This window comes from Notamacropus eugenii, chromosome 1 (genome assembly GCF_028372415.1).
Source record: "Notamacropus eugenii isolate mMacEug1 chromosome 1, mMacEug1.pri_v2, whole genome shotgun sequence".
Taxonomy (NCBI): Eukaryota; Metazoa; Chordata; class Mammalia; order Diprotodontia; family Macropodidae; genus Notamacropus; species Notamacropus eugenii.
In genome coordinates, this window is record NC_092872.1 from 313,717,204 (window position 1) to 313,735,993 (window position 18,790).

The window sequence follows — 18,790 nt, forward strand, 5'->3', positions numbered from 1 at the left end:
GCCAATTTTAAACCATACACTCTTGCCATCGTCCCCACAATTCCTCCCATTTTCTAGTCTCTCCTCATATGTTATATTCCCCCACTGGAATTTAAGTTCTTTGAAGGCAGAGTCTGTCTTCCTTGCTTTTTATTTCTGTTCCCAGTACTTAATGCAGTGCTTAGTATAAAGCAGCACTGAATAAATGTAACATCATTCATTTATTAATTTTGTGATAATGCTTATCAATTCAAATCTTCATTTAATTGCTACTTGCTGAAATATTAGAATTTGGAGGATATTTTTACAGTTTAGAGAGATAATGGAAGAGAATATTTGAAACTGGAAATGTCCCCGAAAATTTGGGACACAAGGTCACCATACATATAACTGCAGCCATACAGGCAATTTGAGAAAACTTACCTGCCTTGCATTTTCAGTAGCTGTTTGTTGGCTGCTGCTGAGAGCCACCAGAGCAGGATGATATGGTGGGGATCCAGAGACACCAAAAACCATGGCAGGCTTCTTCCTGGCAGCTAAAACATAGGGAGCAGATAAATGGTCACCTGCCCCATATGATCCACATGACCCTATAAGTGACCCTGATTTGGTGCTCAATATCTTTCACCTTATCCCCTTGTTACTTTTGAAAGAGTTTTTATATCACAGTAGCCAACTTAAACCACTGGGCAAAAATGTGTCTACAAATTTACAAAGTACCTGAATAAAGTGCACTGAAAATATGAATGTACTGCACATTCCTCAAGAAAACAGCTACCTCATACTTTGTTGGAAATTCTAATTAAAATTATAAAAACTCCATTTTTTCTGAGCCAGGTTTTAGGACTTGATAAAAACTGAAGATAATGTCTTTGACTCCAAAATGTTTCACCAATTAGTTGGTTATTAATGTAAATAGCTTATATAACAACATAAAAGTAATACCAAGAAAGTTAACAGAAAAGAACACAGCCTTTCAAAATTTTAGAAAATTACCTACTAGTAAAGGATGTGGTAAAGTAAAACTCTGCATGAATATTAAATTCTAAGTACAGTGATTATAAGTTATATGACAATAATAAAAGCATCATCAAAAATGTATTTGCAACACAGAAGATACTAAGAACTTATCGCTTATACTAAAACTAGTGGATTGATAAAGAACTAAAGTATTAAGTAAAAAGTGTTATTTGGATCTTTACAAAAGGAAAGTTGCTACTGGGTCAGCTGAGATGTTGAACTTGAAGCATCAATTTTATTTGGCCATACTGTTTAAAGTTTAAAAAGCAATAACATGTTGTATTTTAAACAATAACAATTCCTGAAATTCCTCCAAGACTTGCAAGGCTTTATATAATTATTTTTTGCCTGGTCTATAACAAAAATTCAATACAGCCACTCTAGAAAACAGCAAAGTCTGTGTGTACAATATGAAGATATGTATAAAAAAACCAGAAAAATTTCCAATCTATTACAGTATTTATACACAAGTTTTAAATTATGCTACCACCTTATGGTTTTATATACTAGACAAAAAACCAAACTGTTTAGCACCAGTGTACAAAGAGTTAAAAAGAATCCAGGTGCAACAAAGACTAAAAGCATCCTTGGACACTTCAAAAGAAAGATATCAATTTCTATTTATGTTCCCCCAAACAATAAAGCCTCTTCTCTTATTCCTTCCCTTTATTTTTCTTCTAGCAAACAAAGTGTTTTTGAGAAAAGTAAGCAGTTATTTTGAGAAACATTGAATTTCTCTTTGATCAGGGATACAATTTCTCCATTATTAAACTGAAATCAAGCATAGTTAAATCCAGCATTGCAAAGAGCTAATAATTTAAAGTATACTTCATCATATCAGTACTGAAGAACTCAGTATTACTCAAAGAAATTGAAGAAGCAGCAAGACAGTAGCATCTGACATAATAGATCTTTTAAATCTGTCATCTTGGAAGAGAACTTTTATGACCATACATGATCAAATACAATTGTTTTGAAATGAAAATTCTTAATTTTATTGCAAAATGTTATTCAAACAGAATATATTTTTACTGGTTTGCTTTCCTGTAATCCCTTTCTTGAACCACTTCTCCATTTCTCTTCAAGTAAGCAGATCTATAATCTATAAAATAAATTCCCACAAAAATCTAAGGTGCTACTGGACCCTATGAGGGTCACTAAGTCTTGACTAATACTTTCCAGTCAGCTTTTCTAGCATTGCCTTTGGATTATTGCCTTTCATGGTAGTCTGACTGTTAATATGAAGGATTTACTAAATGTTATAAGCACATAAAATATGGAAACATGAGGAAATATACATTATACCATAACATGCTGCCTTTCAACTTCTCAGATATATTAAATCCATATTCATTTAACTCAGGATTTGAAATATCTTAAATGCAAGGTAATCATGGCATCTAGTAATTTAATCAAACCTTGTTCGCACATTTTACTATCACAACAATTTAAAGAGAATGTGTCTACAGGACCAAGCATTACTCAGTCTGAGGGCTCCTAGAAACTTCTTACTTGCTACCTATAATAAGCACTAGTGCCTACGTAGATTTCAAGAAATGGATAAAGGAAGGGTGAGACTCTCTCTTCTACATATTCCTGGGAAATGTAATTTGGTCTTATATGACGTTGGGAACAATGCTCTAGGGCAACATGATGCCTTCCTGCTTTACCTTTTCATTTATTTTTTTCTTGAAAGCTATAAAAAGTTATCTCCTAAATTTGAGGCAAGATCCAAAGTAAATTTATTAAGTTCTAGCTTGATTCACAGCAAAAATTCATAGATAAAACTAATGGTAATAGTTCTCATACTTTCTTAGTCTATAGACTTCTTTGGCAGGGTAAGAAAATTCATCTCTTAACCATTCCACTTATTCTTACTTCCTGCTGGGAAAAAAAATCAACTCTAATCAAAGTTAATATAAACAATGGCCATAATTTTGAACATATATTAATGAGGTGAATGAAAACTCAAATTAGTCATTCAACAAATATTTAAGGTGCTACCAAGCTATACAATGCCTTATGGGAGGAAACAAATAAGTTAGATTTAATAATCTTAACAAGGTCAAAAGAGAACTCATTACCTTTCCCACCAAATCTATACCATTTTTCTGAATTTCCCTATTTCTGTAAAGGGTATCACCAACCTCAGCATAATTCTCAATTCTTGAGGTGGAACTATCCCTCATTTCTTGTTGTTTGTTCATACTTCATTTTCAAAGAGATCAATGACATATCCAATGAATGGCCAAATCTTTCTGCTTCCATAGTATCTCTTGTATCTGACCCCTTCTCACTGCTCACATAGCTACCAACTTAGTTCAGGCCCTTAATTATCTCTCCTTTAGACTACTCAAAGAGGCAATTAATTGCTCCTCATTCCTCAGGTCTCCATTCATTCCATTTCATTCTCTATGCTGCTGCCAAAATGATTTTTTTTAAGCTAGGGTTTGGTTATGTCATTCCTTTACTTAACAAACTAGAATGTTACTCTACTGCCTCTCAGATAAAAAATATAAACTCCTTTCTATTTTGTTTTGGTGATGGGGCAATAAAGTACTTTACAACCTGGTTTTACTATTACTTTCCAGACTAATTATATATTACTCCCCTTCCAACATTCTACTACCCAGCAAAATTGGCCTCGTTGATCCAAAAACAAAAACTTCCCATCTCCATGATTTTGCATTGGCTACCCACCCCTGACCTGAAATGTACTTCTTCTTCACTGCTCCCACTAAGAATTTTTTCTTCAATATCAATCACCATCTTTACCCAGCTGCTAGGACTTTCCCTCCAAAAATTACCTTATTTTGTGTATTATATAAATGTACATATACAGAAATACACACACAAACCCACTTACGTGTATATATATATGCATATACGTGTTTATATATATGTATATAGTTAACGTACATATATATGAGCAGTTAGATGGCAGAAGGGACAGAGTAAAAGGTCTTAAGTCAAGAAGGTCTAAGTTCAAATTCAGAGTCAAAAAGTGACTAGCTCTGGGTAAATCATTTAACCTCTATTTTTCTCAGTTTCCTCATATGTAAAATGAGGACTATAATAGCACCTACCTCCCAGGGTTTTTAAGAGGATCAAATGAGATACTGTAAGATGTGGTGCAAAATAAGTGCCATATATGTGTGTGTGTGTGTGTGTGTGTGTGTGTGTGTGTGTGTGTGTGTGTGTGTGTGTGTGTGTGTGTATATATATATATATATATATGGTATTATTATGTTTTTGTTTTAGTTATTCTTTTCTTCCCAAATAGAAGTAAGCTCCTTGAGGGCAGGGAACCTGCTTCACATTATAGTTATTGTTTCTACCCCCAGCATCTGAACAGTGCCTGGAACATAGTAGAAAAGTTTACTAAATGATAGATTCCCTACACTGATGAAACTTACAATCTATCTGAAGGAATAAGAACTACATACATGAAAAGTTAAATAGCAACACAAAAATTTCTACATGTCATTCAGTGATTTAGTGTTACATAAAAAATATACTAAGTGTTATAAAGTCAAAGAAGGAAAGAGATTACTGTGACAAATAACTGGGGAGGGTGTAGAATTAAATTTTGACGAATAACTATTTTTCGTATTAGTTAATAACAGGAGGGAAAATCTAGGAAAACGCATGGAGGGAGAAATACACTGCAATGTGTTTAAGAGAGGAATTACCCGGTCTGAGTGGCTAAAGTAAAAGGTATGTGTATAAGAGTAAGAGTGTTTGGGAGAGTAAGGTTTCCATAGATGAGTAGGGTACAAATAAGTAATGAAAAGGTGTCAAAGGTTAAAAGAGAGGAATAGTATAATGGATTGGTATTTCAGAAGAGTAAACTAAAAATAGTAGGCACAACTGATTGGAAGAGGGCGACAATAAATAGATTGATAAACTAAGAGATTATAATTCAAGAATGAATTAACTTAGAACGGAAGATAGCAATTGGAATGGAAAAGAAGAGAGGATGCAAAAGATATTACTAATTTAGTAATATTAGACAGAGCTTAATAACGAATATGAATCTTCCCTCTTGTCTCATATTCATGAGTTCAGAGAATAATATTGATAAAAAGATGAAAGTTAAACAAAAAGCTGATCTTAAGGGAAGGATCACTGAGGTCTATTTTAGACATAATAAGTTTGAGATGATGGAAGAGTATCTAAGAGCAAATTAATGTCTTATAAGTCTTCATTGATTTAGTGATTTTTAATCCCATCCCACTGCGATGTCCTTAATATCCTACTCTTTTTTTTTCTTGGCCTCTCTCAACACAATCTATTTCCGCAATCCTTGTAATTCATGTATTTCCATGCTCCAGAGAGATGTTGTGCCAAGTGTCAAGTGTTTCTTATGATTTATCCTCTCTAGTCAAACAAATGTCTTTTCTGGCTATATACCTCTACAACAACCAGATCTGGGAAAAAAGTTTAAATAAAGTTCGTCTTTGATATGCTATCATCTCTTCCTTAAGTAATTCTCCTAATCACTGTATCTTCATGCACTCTTGCTAAGCAGAGGTTCTAAAAATGGCTTTCTACCTGAATAAGCCCTGCTCAAAAAGTTTAGTGTTGCACAACTTTTCCTCCTTTCTTCATCAATCAAAATTTTACATGGTTTGTATCTCTACTCTTAGAGCTCTAAAATCTTAAAGCACTATATAAATGCTAGCTATTCTTCTTCTTCTTATTATTATTAAACTAGCTAATCTTATAAACTAATCTCCTGATGGGAGATAATAACTTAATGTGATATACAGCCAAAGAAATATTTACATTTTACCAAGGGCCTGAACTCAAAAGAGAAAACTGGAAATTTCAGGCCTCTTAGCAGAATAATGTATATATTCTGAAATATGTGGGTCTTTGGCATACTTCAAATACTGTCAGGTCAGTGGCTACCTATATAAATTATTCATAAAGTTTGATATTGCATGCCTAAAATCTAGCACTTTAGCTGTCTTGTTTCCTATTATTCTTTAGATATATCCAACAGAAAACAGTAACATTTTGAGTTTCTACTTAGCTTCACGTCTGAATGCAATCAAGATCAAGAAAGGGTTACAATTTTAGGGATCAATCAAGACAATCTGAGAGAAAAGGAGTAATAAAATAGGAGAGTACCTCCTTTTTGAAATTGTATTGGTATCTTTTGTTTTCACAGTGTCCTCATTTACCAATATATCTTTCACCTAGCAAGCCAAAAAAGGGGGGGGAGGGGAATTCACTAAAACCAACCAACACATCAATAAATCCCAAAAGAATATACTATGTTCCATAGTCTGCAATGAAGGGAGCTTAGTCACTATAATTACACAGTATCCAGTTTTGGTTTTTGCTCCATTCATATTACTGTAATCATTATGTACATTGTTTTCCTGGTTCTATTTACTTTCATTTTGTATAAGCAGTGTGTATACACACACACACGTGTGTGCATACACAGGTGTGTGTGTGTATATCTGTCTTCCCATGTCTCTCTATATTCTTCAAATTCATCATTTTTTATGAGGTAGTAAAACTCTATCAAATTCACGTACTGCCACCTACAGGGCAGTTAAACTAGTACACTCTAAGCAGCGAAGTCCCTTAAGGGAGAGGTAGGAAGCTGCATGTGCAACACAAATGAAACCAGCACCTTCCTTTAGTTCTCGATAGGGAGAACCCAAGACTCTAAACCCAAGAGTCTTGGGAACAACAGTGTTTACAGCCAGCACATAATTCCAGTCTATGTAGAAATAAGCCTTGTGAAGTTGTGGTTGAACAAATATTTCTGCAGTTTTTGCAGTCACAGCTAACAGAAGACCCAGAAAAAAAGTTCTTAAAACTAAAGTCCTTGGTATCATTGAAGAGCTCCACAGCAGAAACTGATACATTTGGAAATAACTTATCTGCGTTGCTGCTGTACCATAAGGACCATGGGATCTTTCCATCTGTCTCGTAGCTGGCACCTTCTATATATGTTTTCTCCCTTGGTGGAATATGAGCTTGAAAGTAGTGACTGTCTTGATTTTCTTTTGTATTCCCAGTGATTTACAGAGCACTGGTGTCAATGTCCTGGAACAGAATGTTGTGGTTGGCTGTCCCTGAAGCCATGGTACTACTGCAATTTTCTATTTCTTATGGGCTTCTCCCAATTTGGGTGCTGCAGCTTCCTTCCATCCCAGTCAATTTTTCCCCTGGTCCACATGCTACTGTAGGCTTTTCAAGTATCTGCCTGAGCTCATGCCAGTTTTCAGAATGGATGACTCTTCCCTCATGCAGGTTTTTGTGTAGTCCTGTACTACATGAAGGAACTTATTTATGTTTTTCTTGGGAATATTTAATCATTAAGTCTGATAATTTTGCATTACTTTGTTGTAGATTATTACTGAAGTATACGAGGCAGAGTAAAGCTCCTCTTTCATGATACCATCATAATCAGAAATCTTGTTTCTTGACTTTTAAAAAGTATTCACAGATAAATGAAAAACTGACTTTAAAAAAATCTTGGTTCTAAGTGTGTCTCCAATGCAGATATTAAAATTACAAAAGGCTGCTTCGAAAAGTGAAATAATGTTAGTAATTTTGTTAAAAAAAAAAATAAACCTCTCCAATTATCAAGTGAGGTATGAAAAAAGAGACAAATGTGTGCAAAAAATATCTGGCACCATTATGGAAGACATCTAGCACAGGGAAGAGGAATTTCTTGAAGATGGTTGGTTAAGTCATTTAGATGTACCAATTTATGGATGATATCATACTGATTGCCTCAGATGCAAAAACACTGAAAAGCCTCCTAAAGACATTCATAAATAGTCAAAAGTCAGGTCTAGTCATCCACACAAGAAAACCCAAGAGGATGAAGAATTCCTATAGTTCAGGCTACAATATGAAGCTGAATGAAAACTGGTCCAATAGTACATATATCTTTAAGAAAAACAAGGAATATACAACGAGCACTCAGTAAATATTTATTGTTTTGATCTTAATTATGATAATATAAGAAAAGCTATATAGGACTCTGGAAGACTTCTAAAATTTTTCCTTCAAAAGTACTTAGAAAAAAATACAGATGTGTACTTTTTCTTTCAAGTATTGTACTTTTCCAATTCAATAGGAAGGAAACAATTAGAATTTTCAAAATTAATTTTATAATAACCTAATATACTGCTATTTCAATTAAGGGTTACTCAGGTATCACCATTAAAATCATTTCTCTTTTAATATGAGAAATTCTTTAAATTAAGAATTCAATTAGAAAATTTTTTTTATTAAATATATAACTTATATGGAGAATTGGATGAGTTGTTGGGAACACAAGGACAAAACCAAAATAGCCCCTGCCTTCCAGAATTTTACATTCTACTGAAATAAGATTTTTCTTTTAAATAACACAAGTAAAGAGTGAGATGAATAGGCTAACAAAGACAACATATTTCAACAAATTAGTCCAGGCCTAAGCTGGATATGTATTAAGGTCAAGTGATAACAGATTGACAGCATGCATCTCTGATACACTGGTGAAGTTAGGAGGAAGTGAGGTGACTGACTGGTACAAAGTGGGCCCCTTCTGATGGATTATGGAGAGACATGGGAGACAAACAGGATGGGTAGTCCTAAATTGTCATCTGCATAATTATAGGGAACATTCAAATCTATTAGATTACAGATATGAATATTTGAGATTGAAATTTAAAGTCTCTCTTTGATAACTTTTTTCCCCATAATTTTTTGTATCATTTGCCTGTAAACTTTTCCCTATGAATTTGATCATGACATCATTAATTTGCATAAAGTTGGATAAATAAATTTGGGAAAGAGTAATTTTTAATCTATATTTCCTCAGCCTAACTATGAGTACAAGATATATATGTTCATCTTTTCCTATAAAAAGTATTTCTTATTCTTCTGCAGGTCTTTGATTCTTGATGAAAAGAAATGGATTCTTGAGTATATAGAAATAAAGACAATTTTTTACAAGTTTATATAATATACAATTTATTCACTGAAGTTGTTTAGCTACTCTATTAATATTCTTCTTTCTTCTTCTTGGGTTTGCTAGATATAGGATCGTGTCATCTACAAAGAGAGATATTTTAGTTTCTCCATTGTCATTGTTTATTACTTTAATTTCCTTTTCATGCCTTACTACTTAAGATTTTTTAAGTTAGGTTGAAGAGAAGAGGCATAAACGAATATATCTCCTTTTAATGAGAATGCTTCTGGTACTTCTCCATCACATAATAAAGCACCTGAACAACAGAAATATTGCATAGTTTGGACATTTTTTTTACCATGTTAAGGAAAGAATCTGCAAAATGTTAATTATTCTTTTAAAAAACATAAATGAATGGTCTGTTTTAATCAAAAGCTTTTTCTGTTTCTAATGATATCACATATTTTATTTTTTGCCTTGCCAATATGATTTACTATATTGTTGTCCTTTATTGAACCATTCTTGAACTGTAGTTACAAATTCTACTTAGTCATGATAGACAATTTATTTTGGTGAAATGTAGTATTCTACTTATTAATTATTGATCCAATATTTTTACTTTGATATTAAAGATACTGGCCAATAATTTTGTTTCTTGCTGTTGTCTTTTTTTTTTTTTGACATCCTAGGAATTGAAACCATGTTTGCCTTATAAAAGGTACTGATTTTCCATACTCTGACCTATTTTAGAAAGTACAAGTTACTTGTTCTATAAGTTTGGAAAATTTTCTGTATGAAACTACATAACACAATCATTTTGAATAATTATTTTTCTCTGGTAAAAACTTATAAGAAACATGTACTTCTTATATGAGAATTTTTAAACATTTCACTAGTGAAAACAATCATAGTGTTATCCTGTTCAAATTCCTTTATCCATTTTTAAGTTGTCATCATGCTTGGAAGAATTTTATACGTAATACAAACAAAAGTAAATCTGCTTTTGAAGAAAAAGAAAGATGAACATTCTCCAAATAATCACTAAAATAACATCAAAGTTCATTGTTTTATTTTCAACATACATGATTTTACTATAATTATTCATTCAACAAATACTTATTAGAGTTCTGATGTTTATTTAAATTAGACTTATGTCTAATGTTTGTGTTATAATGTCAAATTAGAATATAACAATTTTTCTGTCTAAAGAGGGAGCTGTGGTACATTGTATAAAGAGATGGGCCTGTGGCAAGGAATGTCTGAGTTCAAATTCAAACTCAGTCACTTACTAGCTTTGTGACTCTGGGCAAGTCACTTAATTCTCAGAATCTCTCAACTATAAAATAAGGATTGTAACAGTACCTACTTCACAGGGTTATTTTTGTAAAAGTGCTTAGCACACTGCCTGCCACATAGTAGGTAGTACATAAAATGCTTATTTCCTTCTGGGTCTTATTTCAAAACCAATGCAGACTGCATCAGCATAAAGTGAGAAAAGCACTAATCTACAAGTTCAAAGATGGGTTTAATCAATCAATAAACATTTCTTAAGTCCTTATATGCTAATGGCTGTTCTCTGAGTCTCAGATAGCTCATCTTTAAAAAGAACTTAAACTAGATAACTACTAAGGAAGGCCAACTCTGATAATATTATATTCTATAATGTGTACACCATAGCTGATAGAAATTTACTCTACATAAGCAGCTAATCTATGAGAGTATCCAGTCCCCATAAAACAAATGAAATTTCTCCTTTAATGAATTTTTTCATCAAAGAAAATCTATTTTAGGAAACAAAATCAATGCACTATAATATTATGAGCCAATTATAACATGCACACAACTAGATTACATTCATTATGTACATACGGTAATTATACACAATAACTATCTTTCACTGGTATGTACATGTGTATTTGGAGAAAATGAATAAGTAGAGTCACTGATATGGATATAGCATTCATACTCTAAGGGTTAAAAAGAATATTATGGATTGCTTTCCCAGTACTTTGTACAGATCCTCCTGAGGTGGGGTTGGGGCTCATTCTGCAGGTCATCTGATAACTCAAGATCCTGTAACTTGAGAACGTCCTAAAGTCCTGTGTCATAAATTTCTTCTTACCTTGTAAGCAATCCTTTGCCATAAATTCTCCTTTATCCTTAATCTTTAATCACCATAAAACCTTAAAACTACATCATCCTGAACATCCACAGATTTTTTTGTCTATGTAAATCTGGTCCTTTCAAATATCAGGGGCTTTCTTTAGCTCCTTACTAATCTCAGGCCTATGAAGCTTTCATGTAATAAAGTTCCCACTGGTTAAGAAAAAATAGTCTTTATGACTATTTATGACAATACTGCTAAAAAGTATAGGAATTAAAGGACTTTTTCTTAACATAAATAAAAGTATCTATATAAATAGAAGAGATAGTGTTATGTGTAATATAGAAATATTAAAAGTTTTCCCAGATGATTAGCAGTTAAAGAAATTCAATATTTCTCCTATTACTTGACACTAGTTCTACACAATGACATGAGAAAGAAATTGAAGTGATAAGTAAAGACAAAGAGGAGGTAAAATTTTCTCTATTTCCAAACAATATTTTAGTTTACTTAGGGAATCCTAAAGATTTAATGAAAAAAGAGTCTAAGTAATTAATAATTTCAGCAAACTAGCAGGCTATAAAATAAATTCACAAATGTAATAAACTTTCTTTATGTTACACACAAAACCCAGGGTTGGATTACTCCCAATCTGTAATTATTCCCACTATCTAATGCCTTCATTCCTATTCAGGTGATGTTAAAAAAAAAACTAGAGAAAATCATGACATCATGTTGAATACACTACAAAAGACACTACTTACACCTATTTTTTTTAATTTTAGCAATTTTTTTGTGTGTTTTCAGTTTCAAATTCTTTCCCTTCCTTCAGCCTGTCTCCCACTCAGTGTTAAAGCAAGCAACATGATACATGTGCAGTCATATAAAACAATTTCCATATTAACCATCTTAGAAAAATAAAAAGCAAGAAAAATAAAGAGTGAAAAAAATTTGCATCAATCAGCACTCAAGAGTTCCTCATTTCTCTCTCTCTAGAGGTATGAGGTAGCATTTTTCATCATTAGTTCTTTGGAATTGTCTTGGATCATTACATTAATCAGAGTAACTAAGTCTTTCACAGTTGATCATCATTACAATATTGCTGTCTACAATGTTCTCCTGGCCCCACTTCACATTACATTACACATTTCAAGTGGACCCTCACTGAGGAAGGAAACTCTTTTATACCTTTAGGGATTCACCGTCCCTATTCACTATGCCACTCACCATAGCAGTTTTTCCATACATTTCAACTCTCCTCAAGTTTCCCACAGTTCTCTCTCATTTGAGAACTTTGCCCCATATTTCACTTAATAAAGGTCATTCACTAAGATCTCCCTCTTGTCTCTTCCTCCACTTCTGACATCACTCAGATGCCTTCTAACACTCTTTTCCTTCACTGCTGTCTCACATGAAGAGGTGGCCCCTTTCCTCACCAAACCCATGGCAAACCCCTACATGCTCAAGTGATTCAAATGCATTTTGTCTTCTCCAGCAGATTACCTGTTCTATCACTCTCACTGTCTCCCTGTTCTACTTGCTGCAACCTATAAATAAGATCACATTCTGCCCATTTTCAAAAAATTTGATCCTCATTAACTATTCTCCTTTAGCTTTCTTTTTGTGGCTAAACTACTTGAGAAAGTCATCCATAAATGGTGCCTTACTTCCTTTATTCACACTTTCTCTTAATTCTGCAGTCTGGCTTCTAATTTCATCTTTCAATTGTAATTGCTTCCTCCAAAATTAACAAAGATCTCTTAATGTCAAATCTAATGGCTTTTCTCAATCTTCATCCTTTTTGAATTCTCTGCAGCCTTTGACACTACTGATCACCTTTTTCTCCTTCATATTTTGCTTTCTCTCTAGGTTTCTGTGACACTGCTCTCTCCTGGTTCACCTTCTACCGGTGACCCCTCATTTTCAGTTTCTTTTTGGTGGTTCTTTGCCCAAGTCATGACAACATGGGTTCCCAAGGCACTGTTCTAAGCCTTCTTCTTCTATAATATTTTGCTTGGTGACCTCATCAGCTTTCATGTATTCAATTACAATCTATACGCAGATAATCTCGCAACTCCACCTGGACATCTAGAATGGTAAGTCCTGAGTCTTTAATTCAGAATATCCAAAATTAATGTATTATTCTTCCTCTTAAAACCTCTCCCTCTTCCTCATCACCCTATTATTGTCAAGGGTACCACCAATCTCACAGTCACTCAATGGCTTTCATATCATATCCATCATTCCAGGGAAATTTTACAGACAAAAAAAGGAATAAAGGAGATCACAAAAGACAAAATATATTAACTATATAAAATTAAAAGATCTTTTGCATAAGCAAAATCAATTTTTATATTAACCATCTTTGAGTAAGTTATATCCAAAAGTACAATTATAGACAAAGCTAAAAGGAATCTATCTAAAAGGCAATTTACTCTATCCTCCTCATTTTACAAATGGAAATAAAAAGAAGACGTAGGCCCAGAGAAATTAACCGGCTTCTTCACGCAATGCAAAGTAGTAAGTAGTAAAGCTCTGATTTGGAGTCATTCAAATATAGAACCATTCCAATAGTACCACAATGTCTCCTAATAGATAAGTGGGAAAAGGACATAAAGTATTTTCAAAATGTACCAGGAGTTTGAGAACCTATTGACATACTGGAATTTGTATTTTAGAAGGCCAAGCCCCTTAGTCCTACCTAAGACTAAGATTCTTAGGCCTAAATAGGCCTTTGGAGCATTTCAATCTCTGAGCAAAAAGGCAAACTTGAGGTATGCCCAAGAGTTTTCAAAAAGAACACAGAGTCTGTGAGAAAGCTTGAAAGAAAAGATGGCCTTCTCAGTCTTACCAAGAATTCAATGAATTGAGCTGGACACCACTTGTGGTACAGGGGTTGAAAGAGAAACCAGAAGGGGAAACCAACAGGAGAAAATCAAAGGACAAGGGAACTATATAATAGAGAAGGGAGAGAAATGTGGTGAACCATTGGGCTTGGAACAGAGGAAGAGGTGTCTTAGAACTGAGAACTTGGGCTAGGCTGGCCAGTTATACACAACTCTTCAAGAACTGAGAGGAAACCAAAGGAAAAAAAATTATGCTCTTTCACCAACTTCCCCTCTGTGTTCAGTGTTAGACTCTATAACATACTCTGTTCACTTATTTTAATTAAATATTTCTAGCATGCCTCAAATATAAAGAATCCAGGGCTTAACAGGAGATATAAAAAAACTAGATGAAGGGCAGAGAGCCAAATCTTTGAATGAATGTTAGGAATTTCCCAAACTGGGGGCTCTCGGATATTGCTGAGACTAATAATTTTCATCTTATATAAACTCCATAAAACAGTAGAGTAGGTAACCACATGGACTAAAGAGGGAGTTCATATTGCCTTTAAACTGAAAAGTGAGCTAATAGTTATAAGATTATGGTGGATTAAATCACCAGCCCTTAATGGGAGAGAACAGGTAAAACAGACTAGGCTTCTGTGACAAGGACTAAGTAAGAAAGGCAGTACACAGGATCATATTACCTTGTAAGTACCAACCTGTCTTACCAAAATAAAAAAATATACAAATAAAGAAGGCAAACTATAAATGACCATATGAAAAAATGCTCCAAATCCCTAATATGAGAAATACAAATTAAAAAAAATACACCTGAGGTTTCACCTCATACCTATCACAACTGCCAAAAAAAGTGATATGAAAAAGAAAGCAAATATTTAATATTTATTTAAATAAGGTTATTTAAATATTTAGTATTTATTACTATGTGCCAGGCACTATGATAAAGCACTTTACTTGACCCTCATAATAAACCTAGAAAGTAGGTACAATTGTTATCCCTATTTTACAGTTAAAAAAAAAATTGAGGCAGAGTGACTTGCCAAAGGTTACACAGCTACTAAGTTTCTGAGGCTGAATTTGAACTCAGGTTTTCATGACTTCAGGTTCAGCACTCTATTAATAGTGGGTAGCTGTGGGTAGAACTGAAATTTGATCTACCACTTCAGAAAGCTGTCCACATCCTTAAAATCGGTGATATTAATGGGGATAGATAACACAAGGAGGTCAAAGACCATGGGAAACATTCTATAGTTATAGTAAGATAGTTTTAGCAGCATATTACAGAGGCAGGTAGGTGATATACTAAATAGAGCAGTGGCTATAGTTAAAAATATCCAAGTTGATATAAACAAATTAGGGGAGCAAGGAATAGCTTGTCAGATTTACGGAGAATGGAGGAATTTATGACCAAATAAGAGACAGAAAACATTATGAAATGCACAATGGATAATTTAGATTACATTAAATTGAAAATTTTTTGCACAAACAAAGCCAATGCAACCAAGATTGGGAGGGAAGGTGAAAACTGGGAAAGAATTATTAAAACTAGTAGTATCTGTGATAAAGACCTTATATTTCTAAAACACAAAGAGAACTGAGTAAATTTACAAGAATCCAAGTCATTCCCCAATTGATAAATGGTTAAAGGATATGAACAGGCAGTTTTCAGAGGAAGAAATTAAAGATATCTGTAGTCATATGAAAAAAGTGCTGTAAATTACTATTGACTAGAGAGATGCAAATCAAAACAACTCTGAGGTACCACATCACACCTATCAGATTGGATCACATGACAAAGGAGGAAAATGATAAATGTTGGAAAAGATGTGGGAGAATTGGAACACTCAATCACTGTTAGTAGGGTCTGAGTTGATTCAACCCTTCTGGAGAGCAATTTGGAACCATGCCTAAAGGGCTACAAAAATATACATATACTTTTTGACCCCACAATACCGCTTCTAGGGTTGTATCCCAAAGAGATCATATAAATAGGAAAAGGATCCACATGTACAAAAATATAGCAGTTCTTTATGTGGTGGCCAAAAACTGGAAATCAAGGGAATGTCCATCAGTTTGGGGAATGGCTAAGCAAGTTGTGGTATATAAATGTAAAAGAATACTATTGTGTGATAAGAAATACCTGAATTGACTTATATGAACTGATGCTGAGTGAAGTGAGAAAAACCAGGAGAACATTATACACAGTAGAAGCCACAGCAGGCAAGGACTGTTTTTGATAGACTTAGTCCTTCACAACAATGCAACGGCCTAAAACATTTCCAAAGGACTCAGGATGCAAAATGCCATCCATATCCAGAGAAAGAACTATGGCATCAGAACACAGAATGAAGCAGACTATTTTCTCTTTTGTTATGTTTGTTTTTGTTTAGTTTCACTCATGCTTTCTCCCATCTGTTTTAATTCTTCTATGCAATATGACTGATGTGAAAATGTGTTTAATAAGAATGTATGTATAGAGCCCATATAAGATTGTGTGCCATGTTGGCGAGGGAGAGGGAAGAAATGGGGAGGAATTTAAAATTTATGGAAGTGAGTGTTTAAAATTGAAAACAAACAAACAAATAAATAAATAAATAAATTTGGAGGGGAAAAACCCATAAAAACAAAAAAAAAATTTTAAATAAAATATAAAAAAAAAACTGAGTTGAATTCTGCATCAGATACTTTACTAGATGTTATTTGGGGTCATATAATTTGCTATCAACTTTAGTTTCCTCATTTATAAAATTATAAATTTATATATAATAATATATTATAATATATAAATATATAAATATAAATATATATTTTATAAATAAAATTTATAAATTTATTTACATATATTTATTATATATATTTATATTTATATGTAATAATATATATTATTATATATATTTATATATATTTATTTATTATAAAATTTATAAAATTATTTTTAAAAAGCATCAATCTTACAGAGTGTAAGGATCAAATTAAATAATGTATGTAAAGCGTTCTTCAATGTGCTTCATGAATGTTATTATTATTCGGGATAGTAAGAAACGGGAAACAAGGAGGGTGTCAACTGATGGAGCAATAGCTGAACAGATTTAAATAAAGGACCTGGACTTTTATGAGTCTGAGCTGAGCCAGAGTGAAGTAATAGCTGGGTAGAGACCATTTATAGCACACTGTAAGAACTGGGAAGCGTTTTACAATCTTATCTCATTTTTAATCTCACAACAAACCTGGGAGGTAGATGTTATTATTATCACCATTTTACAGAGGAGGAAAATGAGACAGGCAGAGATTGAATGACTTGCTCAACATCACATAATTATTACTAAGTGTCGGAGACTGAATTTAAATGCAGGTCTTCCTGACTCCAGGTCTAGCAGTCCACAAGCAGAGGAACACAAATGAAAACAACACTTAAAAGTGTCAGAACTCTAATAAATGTAACAATGACTCCAGATAATTAATTGTGAGTAATTAAAAAGTATTTATTAAGTGCTTATTATGTCCAAAGCACTATTCTAAGTGTTAGGGATGCAAAGGTAAGACAAGAAGAGAATCCTTGCTCTCAAGTTCACATTCTAACAGGAAGAGACAACAAACAGGAGGTTTCAGCTATAATTTACATTGAAATGTCCAGCAGTTCCTAGAGTATGGTAAGAGAACTTCATTAATGCCATTTCCACACCTGCTTGGGCAGTTGCCAGGTCATATTATTCTCTTAGATGATGGCTATGGAGACCAGGTTGGTAGTTAGAAATAGACCTTTCTCATGGAAGAGGTTTCATGGAAGAGAGATGATGACCTATAGGTACGGAATGGCGTATATATGCTATTAGACATTGTCAAAAGCTTGTTTTGAACTTCTTTGCAATATTGCTAGCAGTTACATAGCATTTTATAAATATTTTTATTTATCCCCATTTTGAAGATGAATAAACTGAAGATAAGTAACAAAGGACAAGTGACTTGCCCTGGGTCACACAGTTAGTCTGAGGTTATCTGAACTCTGGGCTTCTTGACTCCAAGTCCAAGACTCTTATCCACTATGCTTTCTTGCTACTATAAGGTTTACTTTGGCAGAGGGTGGGGGGGCAGTGGTGGTGAGGGGAGAGGTTGTGAATAATAATAATAGTAACAATTATAATAATGGAGGAGGGGGGAAGAAGAAAGGAGAAGAACAAAGTACTGAGATTGAGAGAATGTGACTTGCTCAGGTCTCATGATTAATAACTGAGGGAAGATCTGAACTCAGGTCTTCCTCACTTTAAGTTCAATATTCTATTTACTGTACCATTTAGCTTCAGGTATGGGTGGGTTATTAGAAAGTAACAGGAAAAAATCAAACAACAACAAATAGTACCAACCATAGGATTTGGGGGAGTATCACATAACTTATGTAGAGGTGCTGTGCAAGCCTTACAGGCTACTATATATGTCATCTACTATTATTATGGAAAGAATCTTTTAAAAAAATATTGCCAATTCTTTCATTCCATTTAGTAAAAATGAGTGATTTTGTTCTTCTTAAGTTAGAACAGAAATCTCATGAGAGTTATGCTTCTCTCTTCAAGTATTCTGTTAGTACATAGCAGCCCTGATGACAACACAGTTCATTATCAAACGGTAATAAAGTTCAATGTTTAAAAACTGTTCACATCCTTAAATGACCATCACATAACTTTTCTGTTACATAAAAATTAAAATTATAATTTTTCCTGTCCAAATCTGCCTTCCCTTAGAATCAACAAGAGATTTTTGTGCCTGATTAAATAGGAAATATGTAAAATGATTTTTAAATACATTGGGATTTTGCCCAGACATAAACCATTCTAATCTTTATCACCTTTACTAATTTTGAAACACATTCCATTAATGATTTCTCACTTTTGTATTATAACAGAAAACTTTCTA

General features: G+C 33.4%; 1 protein-coding gene across 9 annotated transcripts in view; it reads right to left on the reverse strand.

Moving 5' to 3' along the window:
- GPHN (gephyrin) overlaps positions 1-18,790 on the reverse strand; it is a 749,523-nt gene that overhangs the window by 629,467 nt on the left and 101,266 nt on the right. For 3 of the 9 annotated variants that reach the window (XM_072629563.1, XM_072629564.1, XM_072629562.1), the window contains exon 2: positions 403-515. The exons of the other annotated variants lie outside the window; for them this stretch is intronic. The gene's annotated coding sequence lies outside the window, so the exon portion shown is untranslated. The remainder of the gene's footprint in view (positions 1-402; positions 516-18,790) is intronic. 9 annotated transcript variants of the gene reach the window in all.